The sequence below is a fragment of the Larus michahellis genome, unplaced genomic scaffold, assembly GCF_964199755.1.
Source record: "Larus michahellis unplaced genomic scaffold, bLarMic1.1 SCAFFOLD_38, whole genome shotgun sequence".
NCBI classification, from domain to species: Eukaryota; Metazoa; Chordata; class Aves; order Charadriiformes; family Laridae; genus Larus; species Larus michahellis.
In genome coordinates, this window is record NW_027436101.1 from 2,150,287 (window position 1) to 2,156,765 (window position 6,479).

Consider the following 6,479-nt stretch of genomic DNA (forward strand, 5'->3'; position numbering starts at 1 on the left):
TATCTCCCACATGGAAAGTGCCAGGAGGGAGAAGTGGGGATTATGTTTAGACTTTCTCGGAACTGCTTCAAATCAACTCGATATCTTTGTGCTGTAAATCTCCCAACAGCCAAACGCAAAAGCAGCAAACATCTCGCTGTATGTCCCACATCCAAAGTGCCAAGAGAGAGCTTGCTCTCCCTGTCTTTGAGTACTGTTTTCACTGTCCCGGTTACCTCTTTGCTAACATTCTCTTCAGAGCTGCAGTGAAACCAGGAACCACGTGGAGAAGGCAGCCACACTGAAAGTGCCTGGAGGGAACATTGGGGCTTCTTCTCAGTGTCTCTGACATAGGGTTTCACTGTCCCGGGGAAGTCTCTGCTAACACCGTGCAGAGCGCTGTGCCCAATATACAGAAACGTCTTGCGGTATCTCCTACAGGGAAAGTGCCAGGAGGGAATTGCGGAGCTTGTTCTCAGTGTCTCTGAGAATTGCTCTGATTATCTGTGTGACCTCTTTGCTAAGACTCTCCAGAGAGCCGTCCTCAAAACAAACACACATCTTGACATATCTCCCACATTGATCGCAGTGTCTCCAGAAACGGCATTCAAGGAGCCAGGAGGTTTTCTCCCTACACTGTCCATTGAGTTGTCCTCAAAACCAATATACATCCTGCTATATCTCCCACATGGAAAGTGCCAGGAGGGAGAAGTGGGGATTATGTTTAGACTTTCTCGGAACTGCTTCAAATCAACTAGATATCTTTGTGCTGTAAATCTCCCAACAGCCAAACGCAAAAGCAGCAAACATCTCGCTGTATGTCCCACATCCAAAGTGCCAAGAGAGAGCTTGCTCTCCCTGTCTTTGAGTACTGTTTTCACTGTCCCGGTTACCTCTTTGCTAACATTCTCTTCAGAGCTGCAGTGAAACCAGGAACCACGTGGAGAAGGCAGCCACACTGAAAGTGCCTGGAGGGAACATTGGGGCTTCTTCTCAGTGTCTCTGACATACGGTTTCACTGTCCCGGGAAAGTCTCTGCTAACACCGTGCAGAGCGCTGTGCCCAATATACAGAAACGTCTTGCGGTATCTCCTACAGGGAAAGTGCCAGGAGGGAATTGCGGAGCTTGTTCTCAGTGTCTCTGAGAATTGCTCTGATTATCTGTGTGACCTCTTTGCTAAGACTCTCCAGAGAGCCGTCCTCAAAACCAACACACATCTTGACATATCTCCCACATTGATCGCAGTGTCTCCAGAAACGGCATTCAAGGAGCCAGGAGGTTTTCTCCCTACACTGTCCATTGAGTTGTCCTCAAAACCAATATACATCCTGCTATATCTCCCACATGGAAAGTGCCAGGAGGGAGAAGTGGGGATTATGTTTAGACTTTCTCGGAACTGCTTCAAATCAACTCGATATCTTTGTGCTGTAAATCTCCCAACAGCCAAACGCAAAAGCAGCAAACATCTCGCTGTATGTCCCACATCCAAAGTGCCAAGAGAGAGCTTGCTCTCCCTGTCTTTGAGTACTGTTTTCACTGTCCCGGTTACCTCTTTGCTAACATTCTCTTCAGAGCTGCAGTGAAACCAGGAACCACGTGGAGAAAGCAGCCACACTGAAAGTGCCTGGAGGGAACATTGGGGCTTCTTCTCAGTGTCTCTGACATAGGGTTTCACTGTCCCGGGAAAGTCTCTGCTAACACCGTGCAGAGCGCTGTGCCCAATATACAGAAACGTCTTGCGGTATCTCCTACAGGGAAAGTGCCAGGAGGGAATTGCGGAGCTTGTTCTCAGTGTCTCTGAGAATTGCTCTGATTATCTGTGTGACCTCTTTGCTAAGACTCTCCAGAGAGCCGTCCTCAAAACCAACACACATCTTGACATATCTCCCACATTGATCGCAGTGTCTCCAGAAACGGCATTCAAGGAGCCAGGACCTTTTCTCCCTACACTGTCCATTGAGTTGTCCTCAAAACCAATATACATCCTGCTATATCTCCCACATGGAAAGTGCCAGGAGGGAGAAGTGGGGATTATGTTTAGACTTTCTCGGAACTGCTTCAAATCAACTAGATATCTTTGTGCTGTAAATCTCCCAACAGCCAAACGCAAAAGCAGCAAACATCTCGCTGTATGTCCCACATCCAAAGTGCCAAGAGAGAGCTTGCTCTCCCTGTCTTTGAGTACTGTTTTCACTGTCCCGGTTACCTCTTTGCTAACATTCTCTTCAGAGCTGCAGTGAAACCAGGAACCACGTGGAGAAGGCACCCACACTGAAAGTGCCTGGAGGGAACATTGGGGCTTCTTCTCAGTGTCTCTGACATAGGGTTTCACTGTCCCGGGGAAGTCTCTGCTAACACCGTGCAGAGCGCTGTGCCCAATATACAGAAACGTCTTGCGGTATCTCCTACAGGGAAAGTGCCAGGAGGGAATTGCGGAGCTTGTTCTCAGTGTCTCTGAGAATTGCTCTGATTATCTGTGTGACCTCTTTGCTAAGACTCTCCAGAGAGCCGTCCTCAAAACAAACACACATCTTGACATATCTCCCACATTGATCGCAGTGTCTCCAGAAACGGCATTCAAGGAGCCAGGAGGTTTTCTCCCTACACTGTCCATTGAGTTGTCCTCAAAACCAATATACATCCTGCTATATCTCCCACATGGAAAGTGCCAGGAGGGAGAAGTGGGGATTATGTTTAGACTTTCTCGGAACTGCTTCAAATCAACTCGATATCTTTGTGCTGTAAATCTCCCAACAGCCAAACGCAAAAGCAGCAAACATCTCGCTGTATGTCCCACATCCAAAGTGCCAAGAGAGAGCTTGCTCTCCCTGTCTTTGAGTACTGTTTTCACTGTCCCGGTTACCTCTTTGCTAACATTCTCTTCAGAGCTGCAGTGAAACCAGGAACCCCGTGGAGAAAGCAGCCACACTGAAAGTGCCTGGAGGGAACATTGGGGCTTCTTCTCAGTGTCTCTGACATAGGGTTTCACTGTCCCGGGGAAGTCTCTGCTAACACCGTGCAGAGCGCTGTGCCCAATATACAGAAACGTCTTGCGGTATCTCCTACAGGGAAAGTGCCAGGAGGGAATTGCGGAGCTTGTTCTCAGTGTCTCTGAGAATTGCTCTGATTATCTGTGTGACCTCTTTGCTAAGACTCTCCAGAGAGCCGTCCTCAAAACCAACACACATCTTGACATATCTCCCACATTGATCGCAGTGTCTCCAGAAACGGCATTCAAGGAGCCAGGAGGTTTTCTCCCTACACTGTCCATTGAGTTGTCCTCAAAACCAATATACATCCTGCTATATCTCCCACATGGAAAGTGCCAGGAGGGAGAAGTGGGGATTATGTTTAGACTTTCTCGGAACTGCTTCAAATCAACTCGATATCTTTGTGCTGTAAATCTCCCAACAGCCAAACGCAAAAGCAGCAAACATCTCGCTGTATGTCCCACATCCAAAGTGCCAAGAGAGAGCTTGCTCTCCCTGTCTTTGAGTACTGTTTTCACTGTCCCGGTTACCTCTTTGCTAACATTCTCTTCAGAGCTGCAGTGAAACCAGGAACCACGTGGAGAAAGCACCCACACTGAAAGTGCCTGGAGGGAACATTGGGGCTTCTTCTCAGTGTCTCTGACATAGGGTTTCACTGTCCCGGGGAAGTCTCTGCTAACACCGTGCAGAGCGCTGTGCCCAATATACAGAAACGTCTTGCGGTATCTCCTACAGGGAAAGTGCCAGGAGGGAATTGCGGAGCTTGTTCTCAGTGTCTCTGAGAATTGCTCTGATTATCTGTGTGACCTCTTTGCTAAGACTCTCCAGAGAGCCGTCCTCAAAACCAACACACATCTTGACATATCTCCCACATTGATCGCAGTGTCTCCAGAAACGGCATTCAAGGAGCCAGGACCTTTTCTCCCTACACTGTCCATTGAGTTGTCCTCAAAACCAATATACATCCTGCTATATCTCCCACATGGAAAGTGCCAGGAGGGAGAAGTGGGGATTATGTTTAGACTTTCTCGGAACTGCTTCAAATCAACTCGATATCTTTGTGCTGTAAATCTCCCAACAGCCAAACGCAAAAGCAGCAAACATCTCGCTGTATGTCCCACATCCAAAGTGCCAAGAGAGAGCTTGCTCTCCCTGTCTTTGAGTACTGTTTTCACTGTCCCGGTTACCTCTTTGCTAACATTCTCTTCAGAGCTGCAGTGAAACCAGGAACCACGTGGAGAAGGCACCCACACTGAAAGTGCCTGGAGGGAACATTGGGGCTTCTTCTCAGTGTCTCTGACATAGGGTTTCACTGTCCCGGGGAAGTCTCTGCTAACACCGTGCAGAGCGCTGTGCCCAATATACAGAAACGTCTTGCGGTATCTCCTACAGGGAAAGTGCCAGGAGGGAATTGCGGAGCTTGTTCTCAGTGTCTCTGAGAATTGCTCTGATTATCTGTGTGACCTCTTTGCTAAGACTCTCCAGAGAGCCGTCCTCAAAACCAACACACATCTTGACATATCTCCCACATTGATCGCAGTGTCTCCAGAAACGGCATTCAAGGAGCCAGGACCTTTTCTCCCTACACTGTCCATTGAGTTGTCCTCAAAACCAATATACATCCTGCTATATCTCCCACATGGAAAGTGCCAGGAGGGAGAAGTGGGGATTATGTTTAGACTTTCTCGGAACTGCTTCAAATCAACTCGATATCTTTGTGCTGTAAATCTCCCAACAGCCAAACGCAAAAGCAGCAAACATCTCGCTGTATGTCCCACATCCAAAGTGCCAAGAGAGACCTTGCTCTCCCTGTCTTTGAGTACTGTTTTCACTGTCCCGGTTACCTCTTTGCTAACATTCTCTTCAGAGCTGCAGTGAAACCAGGAACCCCGTGGAGAAAGCACCCACACTGAAAGTGCCTGGAGGGAACATTGGGGCTTCTTCTCAGTGTCTCTGACATAGGGTTTCACTGTCCCGGGGAAGTCTCTGCTAACACCGTGCAGAGCGCTGTGCCCAATATACAGAAACGTCTTGCGGTATCTCCTACAGGGAAAGTGCCAGGAGGGAATTGCGGAGCTTGTTCTCAGTGTCTCTGAGAATTGCTCTGATTATCTGTGTGACCTCTTTGCTAAGACTCTCCAGAGAGCCGTCCTCAAAACCAACACACATCTTGACATATCTCCCACATTGATCGCAGTGTCTCCAGAAACGGCATTCAAGGAGCCAGAAGGTTTTCTCCCTACACTGTCCATTGAGTTGTCCTCAAAACCAATATACATCCTGCTATATCTCCCACATGGAAAGTGCCAGGAGGGAGAAGTGGGGATTATGTTTAGACTTTCTCGGAACTGCTTCAAATCAACTCGATATCTTTGTGCTGTAAATCTCCCAACAGCCAAACGCAAAAGCAGCAAACATCTCGCTGTATGTCCCACATCCAAAGTGCCAAGAGAGACCTTGCTCTCCCTGTCTTTGAGTACTGTTTTCACTGTCCCGGTTACCTCTTTGCTAACATTCTCTTCAGAGCTGCAGTGAAACCAGGAACCACGTGGAGAAAGCACCCACACTGAAAGTGCCTGGAGGGAACATTGGGGCTTCTTCTCAGTGTCTCTGACATAGGGTTTCACTGTCCCGGGAAAGTCTCTGCTAACACCGTGCAGAGCGCTGTGCCCAATATACAGAAACGTCTTGCGGTATCTCCTACAGGGAAAGTGCCAGGAGGGAATTGCGGAGCTTGTTCTCAGTGTCTCTGAGAATTGCTCTGATTATCTGTGTGACCTCTTTGCTAAGACTCTCCAGAGAGCCGTCCTCAAAACAAACACACATCTTGACATATCTCCCACATTGATCGCAGTGTCTCCAGAAACGGCATTCAAGGAGCCAGGAGGTTTTCTCCCTACACTGTCCATTGAGTTGTCCTCAAAACCAATCTACATCCTGCTATATCTCCCACATGGAAAGTGCCAGGAGGGAGAAGTGGGGATTATGTTTAGACTTTCTCGGAACTGCTTCAAATCAACTCGATATCTTTGTGCTGTAAATCTCCCAACAGCCAAACGCAAAAGCAGCAAACATCTCGCTGTATGTCCCACATCCAAAGTGCCAAGAGAGAGCTTGCTCTCCCTGTCTTTGAGTACTGTTTTCACTGTCCCGGTTACCTCTTTGCTAACATTCTCTTCAGAGCTGCAGTGAAACCAGGAACCCCGTGGAGAAAGCAGCCACACTGAAAGTGCCTGGAGGGAACATTGGGGCTTCTTCTCAGTGTCTCTGACATAGGGTTTCACTGTCCCGGGAAAGTCTCTGCTAACACCGTGCAGAGCGCTGTGCCCAATATACAGAAACGTCTTGCGGTATCTCCTACAGGGAAAGTGCCAGGAGGGAATTGCGGAGCTTGTTCTCAGTGTCTCTGAGAATTGCTCTGATTATCTGTGTGACCTCTTTGCTAAGACTCTCCAGAGAGCCGTCCTCAAAACCAACACACATCTTGACATATCTCCCACATTGATCGC